The following is a 17,229-nucleotide window of genomic DNA, read 5'->3' on the forward strand; positions in this document are numbered from 1 at the left end:
TACTATGTTCACATGAGATGTGCATGTATTTTTTTGTCATCATGTACCCCTATTGGTGTCCTAGATCTGTGCCTTCCTCTGGGGCAATGAGCCGATGAAGTTTATCTTGTTGCCTATGTAGTGTATTTTTTCAAATTTTATAGTTAGAATATTATTTGGACTTATAGGTAGTATTTATTTGATTTTCTTCCACATTTATCACTTAAATTCATTAAGTCATCTTATCACATTAGTGCCTTGACCCCCTAGCTCACTAGAAGGGTAGTGAAAGTGAGGTTGCACAATTTATAATTTATCCCTTGGGATTTTAACCAATCTTGAGGTATAAATAATGAAATTAGTATAATATGTAAACAAAAAAATCATTAGGATCATAATAAAGATAAGAATCATTAGCACAACTTGTAGATATCATAGAACTAGACATAAGGAAAGTGGAACATAGAGATAATAAGAGAAACATGAATTAACATTGTAGAAATATGTTTGTTGACAAAAGACTATAAAACATAGATATTGGTCATAGAACATAGATAATTTTAAAAAGTAATATATGAGGAGCTAAATAGCTAACAAAAAAATAACATAATAAGTTTGACCTCAGAAATCTTAATTTTAAGATTTTTGCTCCTGCAGTAAGACCAACAGATGTATGTAGGTCCCACCACGTCAACTCTCCCAAAGGTAGGATATATGATTATTGTGGCTGCATTGGGTTTGTTCCCCTTAGTTTTTAGGTGGCTCAAATTTTTTTATTGGTGGAATTCTCATTTGGCACTCTATTGAGAAAGTTGTTACTGGGTCAACAATGCTATTAAGGAGGGGGTCTACTCCCTAGTCCCCCTCTTCTAGCCCCAAAAGCCTCTCAATGCTTTTGGTGGATAGATAATTCCTTATTTTGTTATATTTAATTTCGATCTTCTTTCAAAGGAAAAATAGCAACCACTTGCCTATGCCAAAACCTCCCATGTGCTGGTGTGTAGCCTTGATGTGTTGGATAATATATACTTCTACCAAAAGTGCAAGTTGGTTTCTTGATTTGTTGGTTTTTGACTTTCTCTTCAAAATCTTCATTTTTGGGAAATAGATTCTTGGAGATCCTCAGTTTCTATGAAAAATTGTAATTTTTCTTGTGCTAAGGGGATTTTATTGCTACTTTTATTTCTTCTAATGTCTAGGATGTAGGGATGAGCAATTAGTGGACTTGGGGGACTCACTCTCTTTTGGCTAAACCATGAACACTCCTCATCAGCCCTTTTACTAAACCTTTCAATTCATATCCAATGTCTGATCACCATCCCAATCTTCCCCTTTATTTTTGGAAGAATTTATTTTCTAAGGCCATCAACAACCCTATTAGTCATTCCTTAAAGGTGGATGATACAATGAATTCTATGACTCTCTTTACCTTTGCAAGTAATTTGGATGACATTGACATCTCTACACCTCTTCCTAGGGATGTGATTCTCATTTTGGGTATAAAACATGAAATAAATTGTTCGATTATTAGGCCTCCCTTTCAATTTCATCAATTCTTCTCTAGTGGTCACCTAACAATAAGTTGTTCTCTCTCATGTTGTAGAGGTGCTTCCACTAGTAGAAGGACTCTAATTATGATCATTTGACTATCATGGATTATAATTCTTTGATTGATGACTCTTCATAAGATAATTATGACTTCCCTTGACATGATGCTCTTATTTTGTTGATTTGGCCTCCTCATACCCACTAGATCTTTACTCCATCTCTTGTTGTTGGTAGGACCCCCTCTTGTTGGACTATTTTTACTTATTGTTCCTACACTGATACAACCTTTGGTCGATTATGTACATTCTCTCCAACACTCTTCCCCTTGCACTAACATTATCACAAAGAGGGCTTAGCCACTTTCTCTTTGTGGTGGGGACCCTAATGATTGTATTTTCTAGATGATTGTCTATTGGAATAGGAAAAAATATTCTGTACTTTCTCATTCTCCTTCCAATACTATGTTTGACTTGTCTACCCTATCTTTTTGTGAGGTGCCATCAAATTTTCTAGTATATTTTTAATTGCATTTTTCTTATCATTTTGTAAATGTCTTTTTAAGTTTTTCTTTTTAAGGGCCAACACCCTTGTTTTGATGATTTTTAGTATGAAAAAAAGGAACAAGAACTAAAACATAGAATTATTTAAAAAGGAGGATGTCCTAGTTCTAGTCATTTTTTGGTGCAATTAAATATTATCTAATTACACTTTACATAAGTGTACTTAGGACAATCCATTGCATTTTAGTTTGTCACTGAGACACCTAGAATTTTTCACCTCACTTATGCACATGGTGTTGGATAATTCTACTATAGGTGGTGATAGTTGTTATCTCATTCCACTTTATGTGTTAGATCCACCTTAAGTGCACATATCATATTATCAGCCTTATCTTTGCACATACTTTCTTGCATAATGAAGGAGGATTCACCTTGGTGGACATGTGATTCAACCTTGTGTAGGTGATACCTTATCTAGTTCTTATCAATGTCTCTTTTGCGTGTTTCTATATAAGAAGACATATTATTTAAATTTCAATCATTTCCAATAAATCCATTCATGTTCATTTATTAATTAATATCATTCTTGCATCTTAATGCAATTATCTTGTCAATCTTTTGTGGAAGTTATCTTGTACATTCCTTTGATCCTAGGGGTGTTGTAGAGTCACCTAAAAATCTAACACAATGCATAAAGCATAATATAGGAGTGATGAGTATCTAATGTACATAATAAATGTTTCAAAAATAATAGATAAAGTGTAAGAAAATGTAAGGTAAATAGAAGAAAAAACAATCAAGGAGGATCACAAAATCTTGACATAACAAATATATTTAAAGAGAAATGATACCAAATACATGAACCATGACATCAATGACACAAATAATTTTCAAATAACCCTATGCAAATAAGAACTATAAAAGGTGTTGAAATATCAGCCTATAAAGACCATGAAGACAATCCAAAGGAGCAAGATAACTAATGACATGTTTGAAAACATACAATGAATGTAATAAGATATTCTATGTAGTCAATAAGAACTACATTGTAAGGCCATTGTCCTAATTGCATATTTATAAGCCATCATGGGTAACTAATCATAGGGGTGCATATAAGTACAAAAAATAGTAAATAGAGATTCTAAGATTCCATTGATAGCCATTAGAAGGCACTTGCAAAGATGTAAAAGTTAGGAAAACTCAATTTGCAAAATGTTGAAAAATTGACAAGAAAAGTTGTCAACAACTTGACAAATTTTTTCCAAAGGTAACAAATAAATCCCAAATGGTCATTTTATTTAAAATTTGGTTTGGTATTGAATCCAAGGATATATTAAAGTTTTTTGCAAGATTTGGAGTTTATAGCAATAAACGATCTTTGAATTTTTTTGTAATTTTGTTGTTCAATTGACTATATCTTGTGGATATGTTGTAATGATGTTTTTAACACTATTGATACATGAAGTGTACTATTTTAATTTTTTTTAAAAATTTAATTTTGGGTTTTTATCTATAGTGAGTAGGCGGGTATTCAACATTTTGTTACTGCAAGTCTAAAACCTAGTTTGACAAGGGTTTGAAGATAAAACATGTGTTATCTGACATTTTAGGTACATGAATTTCATAGCCTTTGGGGAGATGTTAGGTTAGGAAATGTGTCAAAAGATTCAATTTTTTTTTCAAAAAATCCTCAAACCCTAGGAGAATTGCCAAGCCCTAAAGAGGCATTCATATGTGACCACCTATGAAAGTAGTGCAAAGGAGGTTACAAATGTTAACTAGGGTGGAATTTGACCTCCAAATTAGAGACTTAAGAGTTTGAAGGGATTTCAAGTATTCAAGAATTTTCTTTGTAAAATAAACTTAATTGGCCTAATTAGGTTTGTAGGTGAATTGTGAATTTGGACCTTACTATTGGGAATCAAGAATTGAGACTTTTTGGTTTTGTATAAGTCCCAAAATGTTATCTCAAGTTTTTTTGTTTGTCAATTACTTTGGGAGACTAGGAATTTAAGTGGATAAAACTCTTAGGAAAGGGCTGTGAGGAGTTCTAGTTCGTTATGAAGAAAGTACCCCTAGATTGGTCAAAAGATCCAATCTATGGATTGGGATATATTTGTTGAGCCTATTGGAGTCAGAAAAACAAATTGGTTTCACCCCATTCATAAGTTTGGAGGTCGAGTAAATAATTTTTTATAAAGAGTTATAGGTGTAAGGGAGATGTCTTGTATGGATCTTGACATGAAGGATTATGTAAAAATAGATCTAATTGAAGGAAAAATGTCTTTTGGATTGGAAATTTGAATGAGTGAGAAGTTGGTTACACCAATCTTCCATTTTGTCTTTGCATCATATTGGCATCAAAGCATAAGGAGAATCCTTTGGGAAAAGGAGTTAAATATGTATGTCGGCTAAAGATTGAGAGAGTGAAGCTTCATTCATGCCTCGTAGGATTAAAAAGAAATAACTTGAAAAAAGAATTCACAAAAATGAAGAACACAATAGATTATTCAAGGAAGAGTTAGAAAGGTTAATGGGTAAGTCGAGAAAGGAAGTAGAAGATTCCTCTAATAGAGAAGAAGAACAAGGGGATGATGAGGAGATCCATGGGTAGGAGGAAGGATTTCTTTTAAAACATGGGCCCTTCCTAAATTTAATCAAGAACGGGAGTGGTAGATCCATGGATATTAAATCTAACATTCCTATCTTTAGTGGGAAGATGAATATTGACATTTGCATGGAATGGATAGAGTCCTTAGAAAACTACATTGAATGTGAAGAAATCCAAGAAAATTAGAAGGTCAAAGTCACCAAATCCAAACTAAAAGGAGTATCCATAACTTGGTGGAATTTTGTCCAAGGAGAGATGATGAAGGTAAGAATAAATATGATTAATTCTTGGAGTAGAATGGTTTCTAAAATAAAAGAGAAATATGTACTAGAGGACATGAAGCTCAATTGAAATGAAGATAAACTATTAGACAAAAGGGGATAGATGTCAATACATATAAATAAGAGTTATAATGATTGTGCTTAAAGTCTAAGAAAAATGAAGATGAAAGTGTGAAGGCAACAAGATATCTAAATGGGCTTAGGATGAACATACAAGAGGAGTTGAACCTATTATTCCCTGATATCATCTATAAATACTATGAATTAACATTAAAGGTTTAAGATAACATCAGGAGGAGACAAAAGAAGAACAATATGGGTGAAGGAATGAAGAGTAAAGGAAGATATAAGAACTTAATATTGCAAGGAGACTCAAACCAAGATAATTCTCAAGGCTAAAAAATCCCTAGAGGGAGAAGACCAAATAATGGAGGAAGAATTGGGGGAAGAAATTCAATACCACCTATATGTTTTAGTTATAGTTAGGAATGCCAAATTTCACCAAACTATCCAGAGAGAGAAAGATCTAGTTCCCAAGGAGATAGGAGAACACACTAGTCCAAGATATTGATTTCCAAATTGTAAACTCTCTAACTCCTATGGATTTCCAAAAAGAGGGGAAGCATTGATAATGAGAACTCTGTTGAAGGTACCTACCACTTGTGAACCACCACAAATGAAAACCATTTTCAAAACCACATGCAAATTAGGAGGAAAAGTATGTAAGGTAATCACAAATTCTAGTTCTATTGGGAATTTGGTTTCTTTAGAAATGGTAGAAAATATATAGCATAAAAGAATCAATCATCCCTTTCCTTATAAGGTTTTATTATTGACTAAGGGCTAAGAAACACTAGTAGAAGAACAATCATGGGTAGAATTTTAAATTAGTACTTATAAAGATAAAATCTTGTGTGAACTTATTGAAATAGATGCATGCCATCTTCTTTTTGGAAGACCATAGTAATATGATATGAAAGATCACCATGATGGACATAAAAACCAATACAATGTTAATAAGGATGGAAAGGTGATTTAATTTATACCCTTTCCTAGTAATGGTAAAGAGTAGAAAGAAAAAGAATCCAAGATTATGATCATGGAAGGAAGGGAGTTTCACAAATGATAAATGAAGAGGAAAGACCCTACTATGCAATCATAACAATTCCAAGTTAGAAAATATAACCTTATACTAATGGAAAAGAAAAGAAGAAGAAGGTGGATTTCCCTGATGATGTAGAGAAGATTATTTATAAGTATAAAGACATAGTTACAGATGGAATGTTAGAGACCCTTCCTCCTATAAGAGACATTAGTTTGTGTGTTAATTTTATTCTAGGAGCTACATTACTAGACAAGCGTGGCTAGAAAATGACTCCAAAATAAAATGTGTAAGTAGAAAAGCAAGTTAAATAACTTCTTAATATAGGTTTATTTGGGAAAAATATGATCCCTTGTGTAGTCCCTTCTATTTTGGCACCCAAGAAAAGAGGAATATGGAGACTATGCATAGACTCAAGAGTCATTAATAATATAACTATCTAGTGTCGATTCACTATGCATATAATAGAGGATCTACTTGATTGTTTAGGAAGGGATAGGTAATTTTCAAAAATTGATCTAAAAAATGGTTACCACTAAATTAGAATAAGGCTAGGTTACCACTAATGAAGACTTGTGTGAATGGAAAATATTTCCTTTTGGGCTATCTAGTGCCCGTAGTACATTCATGAAGTTAATGAATTAAGTGCTCAAGGATTTCATTGGTAAGTTTTGAATTTCATACTTAGATGACGTCTTAACATTTAGCAAAACAAAGTTAGATTACTTGAGGAACCGTGATATGGTTTTGAAAAGGTTGATTGAAGAAAACTCAATGAGTAATATGGACAAGTTTGTATTCATGCAAGATGAAAGAACATACCTTGGGTTTGTATTATCTAAGGGTAATTTTAAAATGGATACAAATAAGGCAAGCGTAGTTATTTCATGGACAACTCCTAGGAAAATTGGGGATGTTAGGAGTTTTCATGGTATCCCAATATTTTATAGGAAAATTATTAATAAATTGAGTCATGTTTGTGCTCCCATTCGAGAAACAATCAAAGGTTGAAAAAAATGTAAGTTTTTATGGACACAATCAACAAATGAAGCATTTGAGACACTTAAACAAAAGGTAGCCCAATCATTTATACTCGCATCACTAGATTTTAATAATATTAATAAAATTGAATGTGATGCAAGTATAGAGTCATAATAAGTGCAGTATAGAGTCAAGAAGGAAGGCCAATTAAAAATTTTAGGGAAAAGTTAAATGATGAAATAAGGAAGTACTCATATTATGACTTGGAAATCTATGCACTATTAAAAGCATCAAAAAGTGGAGGAACTATATTGTCCCTAAAGATATCTTGGTTTATACAAATAAGCAAGCCTTAAGTTTGCTACACAGAGAAGACAAGTTGAGTCATAGGAACACAAAGTGGGTAGTTTCCTTATAGACCTATACATTCACTATTAAGCATAAAAAGGGTGTCTCTAACAAAGTTGTTGATGCCCTTAGTAGGAGGGCATTAACTATATACAATTTTTTGTTGGAAAGTGTTGGCACAAAAGCAGTAAAAGGTGTGTATGATGAGGATGAAGAGGTCAAAGGAATTTATAAGGTATGTTCTAAATTAAGTGATACTACTACTTGGAGTATTCTATTTTTTTATCCAAGAAGGACTTCCTTTCAAATGAGGGAAATTATATGTGTTACTAAAAGATCTACAAGGAATAATATTATAAAAGAGAATCATAGAGGTTTTATGGGGGGACCTTTTGGTTTGGAAAAAAATACTTGAACTTGTGAGAAGGTACTACTACTGACCCAAATTGAAAATGAATGCCAAATTTTTTTTGGGTTTTTGTATGGTCTATCAAAAGTTTTAAGAAACAATAACCAATGCAGGTCTTTATCAACCTCCATCTGCTCCTTCAATACTTTGGAAGAGTGTAAGAAAGGAATTTTCCATGGGCTAACCTAGGATGTAAAGAGGATTTGATAGTTTATTTGTGGTTGTAGACAGGTTCAAAAAAATGATACATTTTTTCATGTAAATCCACAAGTGATGCCTCCTATATAGAAGACATTTTCTTCAAAGAGGTAGGAAGTGTTGGGATTAATGTTCCAACAGTAGTCAATAATAATTGTTGCATGTATGGAAAACCTTTTTGAGTTTCTGGCAGCACAAGTTTAGTTTAGGTGTGCATCAAAGAGTTCTAGTTTGAATCGAGTTCTTATTATAGATTTGTTTGAGTTAGGTGTCCATAAGTTTTAGTTAGCTATCAAGTTTATGTGTGTGTTGTAAATCATGAATTAGTTTTTTATCAATGTAATTAGTAGTTATTTAGGAATGTTGTTGGGTCAAGCTATTGTATAAATTTTCATCTATTATTAGATAAAATCAAGCCGAAAGTTCTTTCTTTCTCTATTTTGTTTCTATTGTTGTATTTTTCCAATATGGTATTAGAGCTATCTTCCTATTAAGTTTTATCTATTAGAGAAGAAGTTGCTAGGAAGATGAGGCCTAGAGAAGAACCACTGGATGATTATGTTTTCATTGAAAAATAGGAAAAGATGTGGTAGAGGCTAGATGTATGCTCGAATAGTTTGAGGTGCTATATAATTGAAGAAGCTATCCCTTAATGAGGGTTAATGAGGCATTCCATGTGGAGATGGTGTGTCTAATAGTTTGAGGAGATTCAAAAGTCTAGAAGCTTGGAATCTTACTTTTATGAGGGTTATGAGACATTTCATGTGGAAATGGCATGTCCAATGGTGTTTCAAAGTTGGATGAAAGCTGCATAACTATGAGATAGTCTTACTCCTCTATGACATATTTTCAAAGTATAATTTCTACGTAATGTTTCCTTTAGTTGTCACATTAAGTGGGGGTGTTGGAATTAATTTTTTGACAATAGTCAATAATAATTGTTGCACATATGGAAAACCTTGTTGAGTTTCTGGTAGCACAAGTTTAGTTTAGGTTGAGTCAAAGAGTTCTAGTTTGAATCGAGTTCTTATTGTAGATGTGTTTGAGTTAGGTGTCCATAAGTTTCAGTTAGCTGTCAAGTTTATGTGTGTGTTGTCAATCATGAAGTAGTTTGTTGTCATTCTAATTAGCAGTCATTTAGCAATGTTGTTGAGTCAAGCTATTGTATAAATTTGCATCTATTGTTTGATAAATCAAGCTAGAAATTATTTCTTTCTCTATTTTGTTTCTGCTGTTCTATTTTTCTAATAGTAAGATTACATGGACTCCCATTGAATGTTGTCTTTAAAAGGGATGTGAAGTTTGTTAGTTATTTTTGGATAACTTTGTGGAGAAAGCTAAACTTTTCACTTACCACTACATACCACCCCCAAATAGATGGCCAAATTGAAGTTATCAATAGAACATTGGGAAACATGGCAAGGTGCCTTACCAAATAGTATAAGAAGTGGGATTATATCATACCACAAGAAGAATACACCTATAATGATTTTGTGAATATGAGCATAGGAAAGTCACCATTTCAAATAGTGTATAGTTTAAAACCAAGAGAAGTTCTTAAGTTGAGAAATTTTCCTTTATTTGAACCTATCAGTGAACATGGTGAAGAATGTTTTGTACAAATCAAGGAATTACATGATTAGGTCAAAATGAAACTACAAAATACCACAAAAACAATAATATAATGAGTAGACAAATGATAAAAGAAGAGATTTGCAATCTGATGTACATGACCTAGTATGGGAAAACTTGAAAAAAGAAAGGATTCCAAATGGAAAGCACATCAAAATGACTACGAGGAAACTCAGTCCTTGTCAAATCACCAAGAAGTTTGGAAATAATGCATATGAGTTTAAACTACCTATTTTTAATCTAGCATATCTAACCCTATCTCAAGGTGCTATGAATGTAGGTGATTCTTTATAGGCACAAGAAAATGAAGAAAATTTGAAAGAATTTCAAAGGAAAGATTTTCTAGAACTTGAGTAGATCCTAGACACTAAAGTTGTGAAAAGAACAAGGAAGAGAATCTATAATAAATACCTATTCAAATGGAAGGGACTCCCTAAAAATGATGTGGCGTGGATGAATGAAGTTTGTATAGAGAAGGATGGTACAAAATTAGAGGAGCTCATCTCAAGAGGGCTTGGGATTCATTCACCCTAGTATTATGGTGCAAGAGAAACCTATGAAGAAAATGAAGATAATAAAAAGTAGGAAGATAAGTGAAGGCATATTTGAAAACATAAAATGAATGTTGTAAGATAATCTATGTAGTTAATAAGACCCACATTGTAAGGTCATTGTCGTGATTGCATATTTATGAGCCATGACGAGAAATTGATCATAGGGGTCCATATAGGTACAATAAATCATCAGTAGAGAGTCTAACAGTCATTTGATATCCATTAGAAGGAACTTTTAAATATGTAAAATTTTGGAAAAATTAATTGCAAAATGTTACAAAATAAATAAGAAAAGTTGTAGAAGTTGTCAACAACTTGCCAACTTTTTGCCAAAGTTGAGTAATAACACCCAAACTTTCATTTGGTTTGAAATTTTCATTGGAGCCACTAAGTAATTATGTATAAAGTCCCTTGGGATCAAATCCATGGATAGATGGAAGATACTTTGAGTTAAAAGCAATAAAGGATATTTGAGTTTTTCTACAATTGTGTTGGTCAATTGATTGTCTTGTGGGTGTTTTGTAATGATGTTTTGAACTCTATTGATACATGAAGTGTACTATTTAAAATTTTAATAGAAGTTTATTTAGGGTTCTAATCTATATTGATTAGAGAGATATTCAACATTTTGTCATTATAGGTCTGAAACCTTTGTTTGATAAGGGTTTGAAGACGAAACATGCCAAATTTGATATTTTTTCTATAGTAAATTAATGAATTTTGGGGATATTTGATGTTGGTAAATGTGTCAGAATACTCATATGGATTTTTTTAGAAAACTCTCAAACCCTAGGAGAAATACCAAGCCCTAGGTGGGCATTCATATGTGACTACATGTTAAAGTAGTGTAAAAGAGGTTGCAAATGTTAATTGGGGTGGAATATGACCTCAAGATTATAGAATTAATAGTTAGAAGGGATCCTTAACATGTTAGGATGTATAGTTTGATATAAAGTGAAAGTCTTGAAGTACTTAGTTTGTAACTAAGACCTAATTAGCCTAATTAGGTCTGCGAGTGAAGTGTGATTTTGGAACTTCCTTTGAGAATCAAGAATTGAGACATTGAGATTTTTTGTAAATCCCAAAAGGGTATCTCTACTTACAAAGCTAACCTTAAATAACCATAAGAGGTTCTTTAATGATTATGCCTATCATTGATAGTTTGGATAGGCTCGCACTCAGTCATCCATATATTTTGTTCAAGGAATAAGTTTAGAAATCATTTCAATAAGAATATAGAAAATTATTATTTTTAAAACATTTTTAAAATTTAGAGAAATCTAAAGGTGGAATTTGAGAGATACAACCCTCGTACAAAGACCTAATTTTTAGGAACTCCATTGAAGAGGGTTTGAAACCAATTTTCACCAAAACCAACATAACTTCCACAAAAATTAAGCAAAATATACTTAAACAATTGAATTAGGAAGATAATTTAGTTCACTTTCCATTAATATAAGTTTTATTCTATAAAAAATCATTACATGACCATACACATTGTTGCAACATGACAATATTTATAAAATCATAAAAATACAATCCATGAAATGCTCAATCCATAAAATGCTCACAACTTTCTCCAATATACATGAAATTAACTGAAACTAAAATAAATGCAAACATTAATCATTTTTATACTGTACTATGATAATTTTACATTATTTCTAGGCTATAAATGCCCATACAAGGCTTGTAAATAGCAAAAGAACTAAGAAAACCAATCAAAACAACAAGTAAAAAGTACTCCAAAAGATCTTAAATATTTCACCTTCCTCCAATTCCTATTTTGTTTTGACTTTACAATGATTTTTAAATTTCCTTGGTTATTTTGGACCTTACAACTAGCAACCATGGCCATTAGACTTCCTTTTACAACTTTTCACGTAATTTTGTATTATTGCATTTTTGTAACTTTTCATCTTCATGGCAACATTTATGACTTTTGACAAATATGACTCCATGGCTTCTACATAAGCCTTCAAGACATATCCAACGAACCATTTAACAACCTTTTACATGCTTACTACCCTTTCAATGGCAATTTTATAACTTTGGATACATTGAACCAATTGGGACCTTAACTACGACAATGTGAACAACATTAAATTTGTTATTAAAAATTTATTTATAATTGGATTCCATTACATGGAATGACATTACAAAACATATAAATGAAATAAAACATTAAAATATTCATTAGGATCTCTTGTATACATATGATATGTATGTGGTCCTCTACCATTTTAGGTAACATTATGACTTGTGAAATTAGGGAAAATAATAAATTTGTGACTTTTTTGTTTCTTTAATTTTTTATGAACTTAGTGGACCATATCACATAGTCAATTTTTTTTGTCAATTTAAAAAACACTCATCCTTTCAAAAATTTCACAAACTTGCAAACTTTATATCACTTGAAATTGTCCTTTCTCATAAAGTTTGTAAACTTGTAAGCTTTGAGATAATTTAAACTTTATGAATGCCTTTCTTCTCATTCCTCACACTTTTGTAGGGTTCACAAATTTGCAAAATTTACAATTTGGAAAACATTAGTCATTTTGAGACTTGGACACACCTTAGATGATTTTTTAAAGGGAAAAAATCACATGATAGAAAAGGAACCCAATTTATATTGGTAAATACAAAGTCTCATCGTTACTTTAACAATATAAAACTTGACAAGGAATGCAACACAAAAGCTCCTTTTTTTGATGAGCTTAGTGAAAAAAAAATTCATTATTTTCACTCCTAACAAATATTTCAAACATAATTATCATGACATGGCGACTAAAAAGGTTTCATTAAATCTTTTTGATATGGCTTCTGAATATGACATTGGTTATAATTTATGAGCAAAAATATGGATTCACAGGCACTGGATTGGGATTTGATTCTTACAAGCATCCAAAAATAGTTACTCTAAATACTAACACTATCATGAATCAAAATACCAAAGATGATTTAGGATGTGCACAAAAAAGCATTGAGAATAGTGATAACCTATTTAAGTGTTTGGTTTGAGTCTACTTCTTTATCCACATATTCATCATCTTCCATTTCTCCTACAACTATCTTTAATCAAGAAATAGTTTTGCCTGGACTTCTTTGTGCTAAGGTTATTACTAGGCCTAAATGGAAAAATAAACGTAGTCAATAAGTTACGAATCTTTTTTTTTGCATGTATCACTAATATTGTGATCACTCTACTTATGTATGTTAGGCCTCACATTAAAATTTTGAAAAAATCTTCAATAATAATCTTATTCACATATCATATTGCAATGATTATTTTAAAATCCTTTTTAGCTTATTCCTTGGGGGATCATTTTTATGCAAGGTGTCATAATAAATTTTAAGTAGTATAATAGGTCCCCTTTATCCTTGCCTTTACTCTTGGGGGGCAAGGGTATTATATCAATGTCCTTAATACTCTTCAAGGATCCACTTTTCCATTGGTTAAATGTTATTTCATATTATGCAACATCCAATCTTACATAAAAATGTCATTTTTCATTAAGGATGTGCATCCTTGATCGCACACTTTTCATTGTTTCCTATTGGGTTTCCATTTCAAAAAAATATTTTATATTTGAGACTGAACAATTTATCACCATTAAAAAGGATTCTTTTTTCTTCTTACATGGTATTACATTTGTCTCTTCCATGACCTCAAAGGAGTTGTAACCTCTTTTTTTGGACTTGGTGTTTCTTGTGGATACTATGTGTTAAAAGTACTTTATCCTTGTTCTTCTTTTACTTAAGATAAAAAAATGGTACTTAATTTTCCATCTGAAGGTGGGACACTTATAGCCTTCATATTTCATACAATTTTTTCACTTTAATTATGATAGGAAGAGTACACTAGAACTACATACATTTTGAGGTAGAGTACACAAGCATAATACAATTTTCTAGGGCCATATTCCCCTCCTTTAAATATATTTAGGATTGATTAAACTAGAAAAACAAAAAAATTCTAAGAAAATTTGACCTATCCTTGGCATAAAGGCATTTTTAAATCAAAATTTACAAAGACAAGGCACATTCAAGTTGGCATTTCCAAAGCTACAATACATTCAAGCCACTATTAGGAATAAATCTCTAAAGATAGAATTGACTTCATAACGCAATTTGCTAGATTATCAATTGTCCTTCCTCTCCCTTATCTTCCTCATGGATATCCTAACCAAACATAAATTTCCTAGCCAATGTCATAAATGGTTCTCTCAATCTCTTCTCCTTGGTTCCATGTCATAATACTCTTTACTCTAATCATGGAGTCTCATATTATCTTTAATGTATTCTCTTTCTCTTTTTAGGTGACCACCAATATCTTCTAGTAGCTTAAGAGTATGAAATTAATAGTTGAGACATTCTATCTAGCAAGGCCACTTTAATGAATTGACTTAAGTATTAGTAAACACTAGGCATTTCTTGTTATTTTTAGTATACTTGTTTATGGATATAATGCCCCCCCTAGAGAACCTTCGTAACAAGAATAAATAAAGATATTATATATTATTTTAAAGGATAAGATGTAAAAATAAAAATCCATACAAGATAGTGATGTAAGACTAACAAAAAACCAACTGCCAAAGATCCCTAAGCACTACTACTTACCCATCTATTTATTTACCAACTACATGAGTTAACCATACACTAAATTCATTCCAAGTTACAAGTTAATTTTTAACATGATGTACATTTTAAACCAAAAATAAAAGTTCCTAGATGATTAATTATACATGTTAATTTTTTTATACCATGAAGGGAGCTCCAAAGGTAAATCCTTGTAATAAACACTCAAAATGATATGTTTTTATCTAGGAATAAATGACAATTTCAAAATTCTAGAAAGAAAGAATAGACACTCATTGTTTATTGTGTGATAAAATAATATCTAGGATCATGCGAGTGATCAGGATTAGCCCCCATGCAAGCTTTCCCCATGAGCTAGGCAAATTACTATCTAGGCCCATATGAGACAATGAAGGATTGTAAAATAATTTGCATAATCACACAAGATAATGTATGTTTCATATGAAACTTTGCTCAATCATCCAAGAGAATATCTTCCCAGAGAATATCTTTCCACATAACAAAAGACTAAAAATACATAAAAGGAAAAAGGAAAAGATTAAACCTCCACACTAGGGGTGTAAATCAAGGAGTCACCACTCAAGAGCATAGAAATAAATCTAAAAATCTAATCAAGCTAAAAATATAGATCACATCTAAGATATTTCTCAAGACATAAAATAACATCATGAAAAACAAGTACATAAGCAAAACTGCAATGAAAGAAATGTACAACCATAAGATACATTATCTAAACATTATATCAAGGCATTATTAATAATATAAATCATAAGGGAACATACATTAGATTACTGATGAATCCAAGTGAAGCATCAAGCTTCGGTCCTAAACTAGAAGTAGACCAACTTTATATATTAGTCTTGAGTAGATGTATATCTAGTTTCACCTCCCAACCACATGGTACCCATTAGCCCATTCCCATCATGCTAATGGAGATAGTGATCCAAAACAAAAAAACATAGTATAATCATCCAAGTATGAAACTCACACCAAAAATAACATTAACCAAAACCATGCTCATGAGACAATGTAGTACAACAAGTTACTGATCAGACACTTTATGGGATAGTTATGTAGGGACTTTAGTGGAGTGTAGATTGCTTGGCATCGGGAAGCCCAAACTATATGTGGCATGGATTGACTTCCCTAGGAGGCCACATACCTTGCATGGCTCAATTCTAATGGGAGGCCACATATTGTGCCCTTGTACCATCTTCCATGGAAAAGTAGTAGCCATACATATACCAAACCCTCATACCAACTTCTATAGAAGATTGGTAGCCATACAAGTGTTCTCTTATCTTTCATTAAATTTTATTACACATTAGTTAATTTGGTTTTCACTTGTATAAACATCTTCATGTTACCTTGTCAGAAACTTATGGACTATGATACACGAGAGAAGACACTCCACACATCTACCCTACATACCAATGCTCATCACATGATGAGTGCTCATAGGCAATATAAATTCCCAACCCAACTCCCAAATGAACAATACCTCAATTGGCCTATATTTGGGAGTTCAGCTCTTACGAGATATTATCATATATATATGTGCACATGATCATGTGTGGGCACAACCAAATTCACAATTAAAATCACATAACACCAATCCATGGGTTGGATGAGAAATGTCAAGAAGCAATAAATATAAAAATACTCAACCACACATATTATTAGGAGTATGAATTTAAAATGAATCCTGATGAAAAAAAAGTTAAACTGTGGTTGGATTAGAAATATATCACATATCCAAATATACAAACAAAACATGTGCCAATAAGTACCTAAGAAATCAAGGTGACACACAAAACAAGGTGATATAAAAATCACTCAAAAATCAAAGTTGTCACAAATCAATGAAATCAAAAACCTATTTCCCAAATGGGATGAAACACCCAAATATTAAATAAAATTCATGCTACAAGCTTGCACAAAATTTTTAGCAGTATACCTCTACCAAAACCTACAATTTTAATAATAGAAACATAGAAATGCTTGTTCACACCAAACTAAGTCAAATTGAAGCTTACAAATAGATGGTAACACTAGTTCACATCCTCCAATCATTTAGAAATAGAAAAATGAATGAAAAATAAAAATAAAAATGGAAGAATCCTACCTCAAAGCCAAGAGGGCAAAACAAGAATTGCAATAATAAAACACTAGTAAAATTGGTGTCAAATTTTTAAGGCATTTGGTTAAATGTTCAACGACAATTGGTCGAATGTACGACCAAGGCCATTAGTGTAGTTTTTTGATCAAAAATTTGATGACCAAATAGTGTGTCAAACTTTTGACACTAACCTCATTGCAAATGGAGCCAATATTTGGTGTGGGAAATCCATTGGAGTTTTAAGAAGTCTAACACTTATTCTCATCACAAATGAAGCCAAAATGGCTAACCATGCTATTAGAAATCTATTTTGGCAGTTGGAATTTTGATTCCTACCACACATTTTGTGATAAGGATGTCATACCTAT

Source organism: Cupressus sempervirens, chromosome 9 (assembly GCF_028749045.1).
Source record: "Cupressus sempervirens isolate cs-2001-9-10 chromosome 9, ASM2874904v1, whole genome shotgun sequence".
In the NCBI taxonomy this organism is placed as follows: domain Eukaryota; kingdom Viridiplantae; phylum Streptophyta; class Pinopsida; order Cupressales; family Cupressaceae; genus Cupressus; species Cupressus sempervirens.